The sequence below is a fragment of the Dipteris shenzhenensis genome, chromosome 22 (genome assembly GCF_047967505.1).
Source record: "Dipteris shenzhenensis isolate YYH24624 ecotype China chromosome 22, Dip_SZ_1.0, whole genome shotgun sequence".
Classification (NCBI taxonomy): domain Eukaryota; kingdom Viridiplantae; phylum Streptophyta; class Polypodiopsida; order Gleicheniales; family Dipteridaceae; genus Dipteris; species Dipteris shenzhenensis.
This window is the reverse complement of record NC_141617.1, coordinates 46,955,002-46,971,182: the sequence shown is the minus strand read 5'-3', so window position 1 is coordinate 46,971,182 and position 16,181 is coordinate 46,955,002. Positions and strand designations below refer to the sequence as shown.

Here is a 16,181-nt window from a genome sequence, read left to right as displayed (position 1 = left end):
AAACAAAAGCAGATTGATCTCCTTGTTCCTCAAGGGACTTTGCAATTCAACTTGGGAGAGGTTGATATAGTGCTCAAAAAACTTGGACAGATTTATCATCCAGCTTGTAGGCCACAACAACCTTATCTTAGTTTACCAATTTCATTATTTTTGGACAATTTTTGACAACTATCTTTTGTGATTTTGGATATTTATTATTCCAAACATATAATTATTTTTACAAATTCCTAAAACACTTCAAATTATGTTGGACAAGTAGTGCAATTGTATATTGGGCAATCTTCATGCAAATAGCTACGCACTTTTCAACAACAAAGCTACTATTTTTTAAACCCATGCAAAAAGCAAATCACTTTTGAGAAAAAGTTGCTATATTTAGGAGGATGCACAAAAGTTAGATGTAAAATTTGCATCATTGCATGTGCGCACTCTTTTAGGCTGCTGTAGTTACATCCCGAAGACTTTAAGAGAAGAACAAGCGAGTTGGAAGCATTATGACCAATCCTCTTGAGGTTTTACACCCTTTCAAAGCCAATGCAGTCATCAAAATCTTCATCAAATTAATGTTTAGAAAGTTATTCTTTTGGAACTTCTCTTACACTTTACTACTTCCAATCTTCTCTTGCATACTCTCATCTTTATAATTGCATACTGATTTACACATAAGCTCTTTTGTTCTTGTATAACCTATACAAATTCATCAATAAAAGAGGCAGTAGGTAAAATACTCAATCAATTGATTGAGAGGGAGGGTTGGTACCCATATGTCTTGTGTAATTTTCTTATGCTATTTTCTTTCATGTTTGTACTTATTTATTGAATTATTATTTTGTAGATCTAATTGTGTTTTAAGAGATCTAAGATGTGTGAAAAGAGTTTGGGAACATTCTAGGAAGTGCATCAGTGGTATCAAAGCCTTGGGAATGCTTTGAATGGTGAATAGAGCAAAGAAAACTACTTTTTCTTGAGTGCTTCAACCAAATTTCAGCAAATAGACATTCATTACTTCATTCTCGGAAGGTCTTCTTTGCTAGAGATTCAAGATTTAGAAGCTTCATGTCCCAAAGTTTTTTTTCCATCATGACTATGTGCAAGCAACTTTGTCAAACGATGAAAGCAAATAATCATTCCTATGTCAAGGACTCCCTAAATAGATCAAAGAAGACTCCCTCACTTCCAAAAAGTGTTGTTACTCTCCTTAATCACCTATATAGAGTTGCTATGGGCATAATGTCTCAACATGAGTGTATTCCTTGGAAGATCAAAGGGGTGGGCTTTGAAATGGAAAAGATCAAAGAATTTTGCAATGAAGAGCATGTACCATTTCAATTGGTAGTCTTGGATGTTCATGGTGCCAAAGAGCAGCTTTCTACAGAGTTTTTTTCTAGCTTGCCACTCAATCTCAACACACTAAATGCACAATATGAATATGTTTTAGTGTGTTTCATTTATTTTTTCATCATTGTGATGCTTGTTGAAGGGGTTTTTAGCCACTCAACTAAGGTGCACTATGAATTTGGTGTGATCCACACGACAAAAGATGACTCATGGACAGGTAGAACAATAGAGATTGCAACAATTGCTCTTTTTGTTAGCAAGGTTGACAAATTTGAGGCCATTGATAAGATTCTTATAGAAAAGGTCTATATCTCAGGATCTAGGGGCCAAAATAAAGAATTCATTGATAGGAGCTTCATTGATGGCCTTATTACAGGATTTTGTCCTAAATATAGTTATGTTCTAGAGATGTTTTGTGGTGGAGTTGTGTTGGAGCAAAGCTTGCTAAAAAGAAGAAGGTCTATTACTCTATGTAAAGATGATTATGAAGCAATGGCATTAGAGTCATGATGCTCTATTATTTTGGATGGTGACCTTGCCTTGCAAGAGTGGTGTGGCACAAGTGGTGCCCTAATAAAGCAAACAATAGAGTTGGATGATGAAGAAAAAGAAGATCTCAATAACCTTGACATCGACGAGCAACCAAGCGGAGAGGATGAGGATGATAAAAGTGAAGATAATGATATTGAATACAATGTAGATGACGATAGAGAAGTTAGGGATGTTGCAAATGTTGTGGATCTTGTAGGGACTAGAGGCGATACTAGAGAAATCAGTCAAGATGTGGATGTTGAGGGAGGACAAGACAATGCTGGAGCTACTGAGGATCATACTACAAATGATGAGGATGCAGAGGAGAATGATGGAGCTATTCAAAATGATGGGAATGGGGATGAGGATGTAGAAGTTATGGAGCCTCCAAAAGCTAGAAATGTTGAGATTGCTAAGGTCATCAAGAATAATGAGGATACTGGGTTCAATGATGCATGCCATTCTTATGTACCATCAAATTCCCAAGCTGAAAAAGGTAGAAAAGCTTGTTGATGTGGTTAAATGTAAATTTATTGTTTTTGAAACAATTTCTAAGTAACATTATCATGTGCCTTTTTTAGAAAAAAATTTGTGGATAGACTTAATTGTCTAATGATTAGTGGTTTTTTTGCATAATATTATTCAAAGAGTGATTTTTAAAAGAGTTATTTGTCAATTTATTTTACCATTAAGTGGCATCTATGCAAATTACTATCATCAACTTATTAGAGGATCAAGGTTTGATTTGATCCTCATCACATAGCAAAGTGATCACAAAGCATAAGTTTTGGTAGAAATGTCAAAGTCTTCCATTAGATGTACAATGATCAATATAGATTTTTTGATTAATGCATCATCTAGCATTTTAGCTAGAGTAAGGACTTAGTACTACATATGCTAATGTAGAGCAAACAAGGGTTTGTGAGAGCTGTGCGGTGCTTGGTGTGTGCATGAAGAAGGAGATGAAGACACACAAGGTTTGTGGTGCCCTAGCTCACAATGTATGAGCCACACCTTATTGCTCTATTACTAAAAGAATGAGTACAGAGTGTACGCATGTATTAGGGTTAGTGAGTTAGATGGGCGACCGGCCACTTTGGCCTTTACCCCAACAACCTCCCACTTAAAGGCCAATGTGCCTTTACTGGAGACATGTTAGTGAAAAATATGTATGTACAATGAGGTACCATATCTTCACCCAATGCCCCTCAACTCTCGACAATGTGGAAATTTTTCGGACGGTAGACTTTTTGTGAGAAAGTCTACAGGGTTATGATCTGTATGTACTTTGACTAGCTCAAGACACTTGTCCTCAAGCACTTGACGAAGAAAATGATACTTTACCTCAATGTGCTTGGTCTTTGCATGAAACATAGGATTCTTTGCCAACATAATGGCACTCTGACTGTCACTGTGCAAAATTGGCATGTCATCTCCAAGGCCCAAATCTCCCACTAGACGAATCAGCCATATAGCTTCTTTGCATGCTTCTGTAGCTGCGACATACTCTGCCTCTGTGGTAGATAATGCCACACATTTCTGTAAACGTGACATCCAAGATATTGCACCGCCATACAATGTGAAAATATACCCTATCGTTGACCTTCTGTTATCAGAATTCCTTGCATAATCCGAGTCTGCTGTGTTCCCTTGGTTATCACGATGAGCTGTGTTTTTGGCTTGAGGGTTTAACCTCGCAACTATTAAATCTACAAGCTCATCAATGTTCAAATCCTTGGTTTCCTTGGATTGCTCCTTAGAAGCCCGGGACGAACTCGCATCAGGATCCTTGGATCCCACGATCGAGGATATAGATGTGGTAGCAGTTTCGTCACCCTCTCTCATGTTATCTCCTAGCCTGATTGCTTCTTTACTACATGTCTCCAAAGATGTTATGTTCAAGACCGTGAACTGATCATGCAGCTTTGAACTTCTTAACCCCAATAAAAATCGAGGCAAGAGTTGTTCATCATTGAGCCTTTCATGAGGCTCACACCTTGCGTTCAGATGTTTGATTTTGGTGATGTAATCTTGCAAGGAATCCTTACCTTGTTTGACTTGGTTCAACTGATTCACATGGCTCCACTTTGGAGCTTTTAGAGAATACTCCAATATAAGCGACCCTCTCAAGGTTTTACATGTATCTCTTGTTGGAAATTGGTATCATTCTAAAATCTAAGGACTAAAGAGAAAGACAAGGAAAGTACTCATGATAGAAGGCACAAAGATCTAGATTGATTTATTCATGATGTGACACTACAATATATAGTGCCAAGTACAATGTACCACACACTAATCTATATGGGATAAATCCCTAAGTGCCACATGGCACACCTACACACTCACACACAAAGGACCACACACAAAGAGCACTCCTAGTGGAGCACTTACACCCAACAAACCCTCCTTAAGTGATACACTAGGAGGATAAAAACCACAAAAGAACCAAGATCCAAAGAACCCCTCCTCAAGGAATATCCTCATACTGTGTCAAGGATAAATCTAGGCTTATGGTTTCTCATGCCAGTGTCTCTGGTCAAGGATAAATCTCATAGCACTAGTGTCACATGCCAGTTATGGGTTTCCAAAGGTAGAGACAAGAGAAGGATCTGGTAAACACAATCACATAGAGAGAGAGAGAGAGAGATGGACCTTGCCACACAACCCTCCTCAAGAGACATCTCTCCTGCTGGTCAAGGATAAATCTGGTACTCATGGTCCAGTTTCTCATGCCATGTCAGGGGTGCCTCATGGGTAGGGACAAAATAATAAGGCCCACAACTCATTACACATATCAAAACACACATAAAAGAGAGATCTTCCACATGGCCTACATCATGTGGTGGCCAAAGGTGTGTACAAAGGTTGTACCAGGGCAGAGTACCCATAATCATAAAATATCATCATGGAGAATAAATCTTTTTATGCACAAGGCAAGTGCATAGAACCCAGCAGAACCATGAAGCAAATGGGAAGGTCTTACCACTTTTCGTGGCAGTGTCTAATCCCTTACCGGAAAACTTTGGGCTGTACACATGCCCTCTCTCCATCTCGTCGCCCAGCTTTTAGAGGATTTGGACAATGGTTCAACCAGCTAGGAGAATGACGAGGTAGAATGACAGGGAGATATCATCATTTTTTCAGTTCAGCTTGAAGGAGTTCTCTCGGGTACAACCGCGTGTGACATTTCTGGATCTACCGGTTTGAAAGCTTGGCTGCTCAAGATGTCGACAGCCATCTCTTCTTTATTCATTATCGTCGATATAACGTGATGCTGCAGCAGTGCGCCACACTTCCTTCTCAAGCTGCGCTGCACACATTCATTTTGTGATTGGTCTCTACTCGAGGTTCTGCTGTCCTCTGTTATATTATTGTTCTGCTTCTTTTGGATATCTTGCTGAAGAACAAATTATTTTTCTGCTCTGATACCAATTTCTCTCTCCTCATTTTTGAGTGCTTAATACCATGTGCCTGCCTTGCCATCCAATTGAATTCCAAAGGCTCCAATTTTGTCACCATCAGAGACATCTCTGAATGCGGCACATACTTGCTCAAAGCGCTCTACATAGGTGATTAGATCACCTTCTCCTTGGAATTTTGTGATCAACTTGGCAATGGCGATGGACCTATTTCTAAACCTATGGTTTTCTCTAGCTGCAAAAGATTGGGACATCCTTGTAGCAAGGTGGTGATGGGAATTTTGATCTGAGTGGACAAGAAGGTATTCATACACGCTCTGTCCTTGGGTGCATTAATTCTACCCATGCATGTCTAAGATGGTATACTACAGGTTGTTTAGGATATTGAAATCTCTTGTTCTAGAATTGGAGTCTATGGCATATCATCAAGTGGGGTTCACCACGGGTCGAGACATGAGATGCCATCAGCTATACGGACCTCATGTTGAATATGAGGGTCTAGAAGGTACACCATTAAGATCAAACCCACATTGTGAGCTTTCCTCCTCAGATACCAAATGTAGCATGTTAAGTGATGGATGGAATGTTGTAGCATTGTAGTGGATGGTGTTCATTCCCTTGATCACTTTAAGTCTAAGCTTCAACTTGGCACAATAGTGTCTATCTATCTTCTAGGCATCAAGTAAGCATTGATTTTCCACAAAGGGATTCACGTACTCACTAAGGCCCTTGGGAGTTGATGGCTTTGGCTCCTAATCAATGTAGGTTGGAGCTGGTCTCTTCTCAGGCATAGTCTTAATAATATCATGTGAAGATATCGAGAAGATATCTCACCACCTCATTGGGAAGACATCATCATAATGTCCTAGTTGGATCCTTTCTAGATCACAACTCTCTCTTTCCCTTTCCCTATGACTATGGCATTTTTATTCTTGGATTGATTTGGACCCTTGGTCTTAGGCTAAGTTTGAGAAGGTCTATCTTGAGAAGTTGTCTTTTTTCTTTTCTACATAGCCTTGGATTGTAGTCATGTCAGTACATTTAGCGGCACCGTGAAAACTCAACCTCTTTGGATTTAGAGAAGTGACCACTAGCAGTGGTGGTTGTGGTTTATTTGGACACTCGTGACAAATATGACCTACACCACACTTATTACTAGGGGTCAGTGGTGGAGTACTGTTGGGACTAAGGGAAGATGCTTATTTTGGTAGTTTGCAATTATATGATTCTCTTAATACTAGTAGCATTGCATAGGACTGAGATTACCATTTATCTTAGCACTCCATATACCTAAGATAAATTTGAGTAAGAGTTGTGTACCACTCAGCCTCTCACACTCTTTACAAGTGGGAATTCAAATGTCTACTTTTAGCAAAATAGTCCCACCTACTTTCACCACTATCTTGTGGGAAATTGTAGAGTTGGTTGATGGGACTCCACTTATGGCCACTAGGTGCTATGCCTATTATGAAGGCATTACATAAGTTGGTGAATGTGATTGTCTCAACTCAACCAAGTGCATGGTTCCATTGGCCATCCTTTCCTTCTAGTGCCACCTTGAATGCACCAACTTTTGTGAGGTCCTTGAACTCCTCAAATGTGCTACATACTTTCTAAAGGTGCTTGGCATGCTAGATTGGACCAATTTTGCATGCAAATTTGGGCACTAGCTTCAAAATATTATATGGTCTCACCTTATAAGTGAACTCTTTACAAGTGGTGCCCCTCCCTAAAGCTTGCACATGTCTTCCTTAAGTATCTAATGCTCAAGTAAAAGCATCTACCAGATCAACTATAACTAATGTAGGTGGAGGTTTAAGTGGGGGGAAGGATCAAATATGGGTCAAATTGGATATGTCATTTGTCATATGACAGTGTGTAAACTCTAATGGGTTCATCAATAGCAGGTGGACCCTAATCATCATCACAAAATGGTGGAGCTAGGGGTCCTGACCCTGTTGTTGGTGGAAAGGGGGGTACATTGGAGGAATTGAATAGCCTCTTGGCATTGCAATTGGTTGAATAGGAACATGGATTTTGTGATATATTGGTGGAATGATTGGTCCTAACTCTAGTGAGTAACTTATGCCATATCATGAATAGGTTGGGCTATAGTTCAATTTGTAAATCAAACGGTGAATGACTTTTTGGGTCCATATTCCCTAAAGAAGCATGACTCAATGGATCTCTTGATTGTCTAGCTGGCCCTAGGAGGACTGATGGTGCAACTAGTGTTGCCATGGGGACAACATTGTTTGCTTGTGGGGGTTGCAGTCTTCTGGTTAAGTTGATAAGTGGCCTATGAGCTTGTAGGTGTGATGAAGCTACCAAAATTGGAATGTACCTCTACATGGGAGTAGTCATAGGTGCTATGCGTGGTCCCATACATGTACCGCTGACCTAACAATTTTGTAAGATGTGGGACTCATTGATTTTTTTATGAGTTTTGGGTCTAAGTTTAGGTGTTCTTGAATGGTACTCATTGGTTGTCTTACTAGGCATGGGTGGCCCATTCTGATGTGACTCAAGGATTGCCTTTGTCGTCGATCATTTGAGACTAGTTTTGTTGGCAAGTGCTTCATGGTATGGAGTTCAAGGATTTGTGGGTGGAGCTAATGGATTCATTGAACCTAGATAAACTGGAACATACCCCAAGATGTAATCTAGGGCAAACTAAGCTATGTGATATTACATCGAGTGGTCTACCATCAATCCTATGGCTTCTGACTTTAGGGTTGAAAGATGAGGGTCATCTGCATTTGCAATTGGCTTTTGACCCTCACTTGAGCTTCATAGAGAGTCCCATGGATCCATTGTGGCTCCACGTCCTCATGGTGACCACATAATGCCTCTCAATATGCTGGGTGTTCAAAGATGTTGCAATACAAACATCAATGAGATGTGTTAGTTGTAGGATCATGCAGAGAGGGTTAGGTGCACCAAATGTCTAGGCTTTTGGATCCATCCAAAGCTAATCTTTCTCTCTCTTCCATTTGCACATGCTTCCACCCAAGTAGATCTTGCATAAACACATACTCTGGTAGCTCCATGTGTAATACATATTTCTTGACAACTGTGTCCAAAGATAATATTGAAACTATTCAAATCAAAGAACACCAATTTGTAGTATAATAGAAAGTTGATCGTATTTGCAAATATGGTATCTATTATTTAACAAATCTAAGCAAGTTTTTTACAATCAAAATTTAAAAATCCCCTTCTTGTTTTGGTTAGAAAGATTTCGGATTGTAAACAGTTTTCAAACAATCACTTTTTTCCAGCAAAATAAGTGTCACAACTAACTTCACATGAGGAATCTTTATGGTGGCTAAGAATTTGATAGTGGTCTCGGGATGCCATAATTAACATTAGAAGTGTCATGATACATCCAAGGTGTCTCATCTTCTACTATCTTCTTACCTTTCTACTATGGGGAATATTGTCTAATTGAGTTTGTCCTTTCTTGGCTACAACCACACCAATAAATATAAGGAGACACCACCAACACTTTCATAACCTATTGTACACCAAACAATATTTACACATCCACTAAATATTTATGCACTAGTCGAGGTCAAAGACCTGGTCTCTTATGCTTCTTATCATATTGGAGCCCAATCTCATGTGAACATGGTGTTTCTATGTCGCTTTGGACCACCGAGTATTTATTGGTGCCTGCAATGACAAGTTGTGGTAACTAGGGTTAGCCTAGCTATGGTCATTTTTTGTTTTTTTGTTTTGTTTGATGGTTGTAGTGTGTTTTTGCTATGATTTAGTGATAGATGTTTGTTTTCTCTCTTTTTTTTGAAGTCTTGGTTAACTGGGTGTGGTTTGGTTACCACTACAGTAGTTGTCTTATTGGGTTTGGGTCCTAGTGTTATATCTTGTGATCCTTGTGTGACATGAGTGGGGATGGTGCCCATGAGGTATCGATGAGCCATTTCACTTTCCTATTATTTTTTGTAGAGATTGTGAGACAGAGTGGATGGTTCATTAGTCACTCAGACATCATTTCAACCATACCAACATCTAGGATTAGACTTGGTGTTTTTTGTTTAGGTTTCTATGTATTTGTTTATTCATTGCACTTACACAGTAGCTACTAGGCCATATTTGGATGGGAGAGACATGGTGGGCCTAGGCTTGATCTATGGTAGACCCATCACTAAGTAGTCACTTTTTTGTGTTCATTGAATTTATTTCACATGTACTTTTGTTATTTTCTTGAGCTATCACTCTTCTCTAGAGATGTCATTTAGATAGGTCCCATCTTGCCTTAATGCGACAACAAACCCAGGGTGTGAGCTAGGGAGTTGCCTCATCCTATTAGCTAAGTGATGGTAGGGGTGGGGTGAGATCTCAAGCATTCTAGATCATATGTAGCTGAGTGTAGAGAGAAGAGTGGAGTGATTTCTTGGACTTCACACATCGGTCAATATTGTTTTTTATGTTTGCATTTGCACGCACTACACCTCTTGCATTAGGCACTCTAGTTGTGACTACACTAGCATTTCTTAGTATGCTTGCATTTCCTCTTGCATTTTGCACAACAATCTTTTGGGTTTTCTGGCATTTGGCTGGTCATTACATGATCATTATGTTTAGGGGATTATTGCATATGGTATGCCTAGGTTTCATTCTTTGGGGTTTTATTTCTTTGACATGTGGATTGAGGCTCTAGATGTGGCTAGATAGTGATGCAATTGGATATGCAATAGAGTAGGTTGTAGGATGGTCGTGCTTGGATGATTTGGTCATCTAGGAGGATATGGATCAGCTGTGTATCTTAGTTGACATCTCATCTTAACATGATTTTCTTTATTGGTGTATCTATGTATTATGCATGGGTTGATGACATATCTTGGTGAAATTGAAAGCCATTGATGATGATAGACACACTCCGATGGTTCCTAGTGCCTTTCTATCAAGAACCTCCCATGCTTTAGTTGTCATGATCATAGGCTTCTTTGCAACCAAATGGAAAGAAAAGATCCTTTTGATACATATAATCTTGAATCTACATCTTCAAATGCTGGCCGTTCTTCCCTCGAACTTCTTGATTTTGAACTTTCCTTCTTCTACCATTTCTCCCACTCAAACTAGGAAACCTCCTTCCAAATGAGTCAATGGATGTTGCTTAACCCATAGTAAATGCCTCGACATAGAGGTAGGCTCTCATAGCATTGCTAGTATCAATGTGCTAGTGGAGCACCAATGCAAATAAAAGGATGTAGAAATATATAGTGGAGAAGGTCACAAGAATTAAAGGAAGAGAAAGACAAAGATTTATGTGGGATACATCCACAGAGAAACAATGAGACTATGTTTTTCTTATCCAAGAGACAAGCATATACTAGCTCTAGTGTGCAGCCCAATACAACAACACAATCACAATCTTCTCTACACCAAAAAATTGCCATCCACTGATTTTCCTATGTGAGACAAAAGTGCCATAAATTTGCCTCCAAATCAGTCAAAAGCATTAGCCACTTTTAGCATGATTTTTGGCTTTGAGGGCATTGCCCCCAAACCCTTGCTAGGGGGGCCTAAAATTTTTATTAATGTCCCCTCATGAAACCCATGGACAACCTTGTCCACTCAGGGTGGCAAAAAGTATCTTGAGTCCCAAGATCAACATAGAAACACACTCTTCACATGAGATCATGCTCCACATACAACAAGAACTATAAGAGAATAGATCTATGACCTCGAGTCGGGAAGAATTGTTGTTGAAAGAACTTCAAAACATTATAGAAATCATTCCCTGTAATTAGACTCAGTGTTCCCTGAATTTTACCACATTTGTTAGTTTAGTTTCATGGAATTTCCCATGACATTTTATGGTAAATTTGAGCACTTGTAGCTAAATGAACAAACTCCTTAAATTTTGCAATGCATTGCGGAGTTCAAAAAGTTGTCAAACCATTTGCAAGGACATTGCCACATTATTTGCAAATGTGGAATAGTTGCAAAAGTCTCTTCTCTTTTGTTTCAAGCCAATGTGCAAGAAAATTTATGTACTCTTATTAGCTCTCAGCTACTTTCATCAAGACAACTTGTTCATTCATTTTGGTCTATATTTTTGCACTATGAGACATTGCTTCTTTGATGGGTATGGTCAAGTAAGTGCAACAATTAAACCTATTTAAACTCAAATTAGTATTGCTTTTGTTTCATGTATTCCTCATATTTTAGCAACATAAACTTTGCTTCTCTTAAAATTTATAGAATTCTATTAGCTTTTGACAAACTCTTTATCCACTATACTTGTTTTCTGCAACAACGTAGTCAGCAATAGGTAGATAATTCAAATTTGCCACAAATCTAGGAGACCATTTTGAGGAAGGACCTAGACAAAAGTGTCCAGCAAGAGACCATATACAAAGCAAATAGAGTTAACTGTTGAGGAAGTTGATCATGCGAGTGTGGTAAGGTGGCAAAGAGTGATGTGGAAAGTCAGTGATGGCATGGCACTGTGCGAGTTGGTTAGGTGGCATGCTAATAAGGCAAAGTTGATTACTTGTGCATGGCTCAGCCTTCCACATGGGTGGCATGTACACACCAAAGGCTTTTCACTAGGCTCGGTAATGCTCCTAATTTACCTCTCCAAGCCTAGTACCAAGCCTACCTAGGTTTGTATAGAATTTTGATATGTAGAAGATCAATTTTTCAAGTGCAACTACACCAGCAATACTTTCACGTGCTCAAGCCTCATCGCTATACACAGCCAGACGCACACCTGGCATATGTGTTTACTATGGCGTATAAAAGGAACAGAATGATAAGAGGCAATTGGGGCGATAAAGTTCTGAAGGATCTGAAAAGGGCAGCCCAAACAAAAAGCTATTCTCTAAAGCACTACATGGGCAACGGAACGGTCCTCACTTTAATCGCATATGAAGCCTTGGGCATGCGTGGGGACCTCCGTGTGCTAGAGGATGATCTGGTCCTTTTTGAAGCCCAAGAAAGAAGGCAGGACGTACATGTTACACTCAGGACTGCACCTGCCACGACAGAATCCACTCCCCCAGAAGAAGAGCCAGAAGATGAAGTTGAAAGTCAAAGACGAAGCTTTATTTGGGTGGGCAATATCCGGGTGGAAGTGGGCTCAACGGAGCGCTCTAAAGGGAAGCAGAAAATATTTTCAGAAGAAACGGAGTTTCAACGAATCAAAGAAGTTATGGAAGCTAAGCAACCTACCAAGAAGCGGAGAACTGGAGAGGTTCAACAAACGACAAACGCGATCCTCCAGTTCAACCGTCTTCATAACCTGGGGCGAAAGGTTGTGAGAGGGGAGTTCCAGCAAGGAGGAGACGAAAGAAGGACAAATCAAGAGCTGACAGGCCATCTGCTCAGCCAAGAACTCCCCCTCATTCTATTTTACCAAAGCATTTGGAGGAAGTGCTTCCAGAGCACGACCGCCTATTCGACGAGTTTCCATTTCCAGAGCTGGACATAATAGAGATTGAAAAGCCAAATGCTGAAAGCAACCAAGAGCAAACACAAGTCGAGGAAGAGCAAGTACAAGTGAAAATTCCTATGGTGGAGCCGGCGATTGTTGTCGAAGAAGCGCCATAGAAAAATGCTGAAATGCCACAATTGTCAGTTGCCACCACAAGGGTCATTCCTTTGCCTCCGACGTTTGCTGCTCCAGTTATCAGGCCTATGAAGGAACAAATTCATGCAGATCAGTTCCAGGCCTCAGCTTCCTCCTCTGCTTCTATCAAGTTTAACATACAAGTTTGGAATGAAACAATGCAAGAATATCTGTCACACGTGACAGATCAATATGAAGGGAGAGTTAAAGAAAAGAACCTGGCAGAGCAGGAGCTACAGAGTTCAAAAGTTGAGCTCAAAACACTGCGCTCCACTTCCATTATTCAAGAGCGAGCACTTTAAGAGCTACACCTCACCTACCAGCAAGTGTTTGCTGAAACAGAGGACTATAAACGTATAACCTCGAAGCTCAAGCAAAAGGCAGAGGTAGCTATGCAAGAGAAGCTAATGATCCAACAAGAGCAAGAATCACTGAAGCTGGCGCACCAATTATCTTTAGAGGGCATGGCTCATGCCCAGACGCAGCTTCAAAAAAATTGGCAAATCCTTTCTCACCCAAACGACCAACAGAGTCAAATCAGGTGGAGGTGAAGAATCTACAAAACGAGAATGAAGATTTAAAGAAGCAATTGGAGGAACTCCAAAGGCAACTACATGAGAAACAAAGTTTTCAGATGCAACCATTCAAGAATGTTCCCCAATGCCACAGCAACAGACGGTTGCACCAACGCAGATTCCTACAGATAAACCACGGTCAACCCAAGCGGAGTTTTCTCCGGCACAGACCGAGTTCATACAGGATACTTATTCAGTCCAACACGAAGATGTACCAGGATCACCAGTGCTCCCACCACAACAAGAAGAAGATCTAATCGAAAGGCTTAAGCAGGCAGCGGACAAAGAAATTGATACAAAGAAGAAAGAAGACTTGCTCTGGGAACTAAAGATTATATCTACAGCGAAGAGCAAGTTCGACAAAGTGGAGCAGTTATATGAAGCACATAGAAATTCAGCGCTGCCACTACCTCTATTGAAGCTGGAGCTGGAAATGCACATGTGGGATCTAATGCCGAAATGCCCTTTGGAAGAACTTGGGGGATATAAACCACTGATAGATGGGGAGATAAATGGGTCTACCCATCTTCCTAATCAGCCACTATGGAGGCTTTCTTGGATACAAAAGCATAGCACGGCAATTTTGGAGTATGCTAGTGCGCCGCGCTACTGCCCGGATAAACCCCCGGATAAACCCAACTTATTGCCCCGTAAAATGCAGAATGTCTTGGGAGCAGTTTGATCGTATAAATAAACATTACCCATATTATTTAAATTATCCTTCATTTCCAAGTGCAGATAAATACTGCTCTCATAGATACTTTACTTCAACATTAAAGCATTCAATTAATATGTATGAAGGGGTACCAAACCTCGCATGTAGAATGCTGGTAAAAATTGCACACCTATTAATAATGTGCGTAGAAACATTTATTAAAGAATTACCTAATAATAGACCCTGGGAACATATGCTTGAAGGGAATCAAACGTTATCATTTGATCTTGATAAAGGGCCAAACAGGATGCAAATCATGGGTTTCTACGCCAGGTGTCAATTTCTACCATCATTCTACATGCAGACGTTTGAAGAGATGTTCGTCACTGGGTTTATCGATTATGGTTTATCCATTTTTGGACCTAATGTACAAAACCCGGCACTTAGATACGTGGCTTATAAAGATGCAGAGGAGGGCGATCGTGTTCATGAAGCAATAAAGAGACAGGAAGAGGCTATAAGAAGAGAAGAGGTGCGAAAAGCTACAGGTTACGCACTATCCGGCAGCAGCTTCGGCAACAATTTTGGTTCCACTTTTTGACTTTCAACAATTTTTGAAGACAACCCACCAATTTTGCGGCCAAAGACACTATCACAGTGTCCGAGAACGAACACCGAATTAGGTGGGGGGGAGATGGTTCACAGAGTTCGTCAATGACGGCTTCACTGCAATCTTCAAATTTTTGTACTGAAAAATCCCATAAAACTTGTAATATAGGGGCTTATATGGCTTCCAGCTTGTACATAAGAGTTAAATTAGAAGCCCATGAGAGATTAGGGATGTTACATTTTTCAGTTTCCAGTGTTTGGTATAAAAGCCAACACTTGTACTTTGTAAAGGATCTTTTTGGAGATAAAGTAGAGAAGAGAGCTTGTTTGCAGAAAGTGGTGATCTTTGAGTGCTTTCTACGTGCAAACGAGTGAGTATTTCCTTTTGAGCTTTCTATCATGTGTTCTCTAGTGTATGCTCTACATGTTGATGTGCATCATGCTTGCAATGTGCATGTGTATGCATCATAGTCGTCGTGTAAATGTGCGAACTACTTGTGGCTGTAGCTGCTTGTAGGAAACTCCGTTTTCCGACATATGACCATATATGTGATCCTTAGAGCATGAGTATTGCAGATCTGTATTCAGTCGATTGATTCAGTGACATTTTTTGGACTAGGTCGCGACTGACTTGGGTGACCAAATGCTGTCGGAATTTAGAGATATCTCATGGATGTCTTCCTTATGAGCTAGAGCACACATGTATGCTCCTGAATCATGATTTGGAGTGCCTGATCCTAGTAGATCTGAGATTCAGATTTCTACTTGTGTTGAGCACTTTAGCATTGATTTCTTGGCATATAGTGTATCTAGTGGCATAGATGGAGTCCCAGTAGCATAGGAAACCATGTTCCCGTGTCACGTGTCGAATTGATACATTTCTCCTTAGCATATCATCCATTTCTATCCTAGAGTCAATGATTGAGTCCATTGGTGATACTTGCTGCATTTGGCTTGTTTGATTCACCTAGACTGACAATCTAGCGTGGCCTCCGACTATTCGAGTCTTGGGTTCCCTACAGTATGACATTGTATATGCAACTCTACGTAGGCTGCTATACTTGATACGATTCGCAGTTGCTCCGTTGAGAGTGATGGCGAGCGAACAAAAGCCAACTACAAGTATATACATGGATAAAGAGAAGACAAGAACTAAGCAAAGCCAACATCAAAAAGCAATATGGGTGCCTCCAAAGCTGATTAAAGCACAAGAGGGTCAAAAGTTAATGTGGGTGCCGAAACATTTGTGTCCACAAGCACAAAAAACTTTACCCCCTTATGACACAACAAAGGTACCTAAGAAGAAACAGAAAAGGAAAAAATGGCAGCCTAGATCTCGCAAAAAGTCAAGGCGATCAACAAGGGATTGGAATGCTACAAAACATCCAACTACTCAAGTTTGGGTACCAAAGGAGGTTCTTGCCGCACAACAAAATTCAAGACTCATATGGATCCCC

General features: G+C 40.2%; 1 pseudogene; it reads left to right on the top strand.

Annotated features, from left to right (window-relative positions):
* Positions 1-1,467: 1,467 nt before the first annotated feature.
* Positions 1,468-2,382, top strand: LOC147888190 (uncharacterized; annotated as a pseudogene).
* Positions 2,383-16,181: the final 13,799 nt, after the last annotated feature.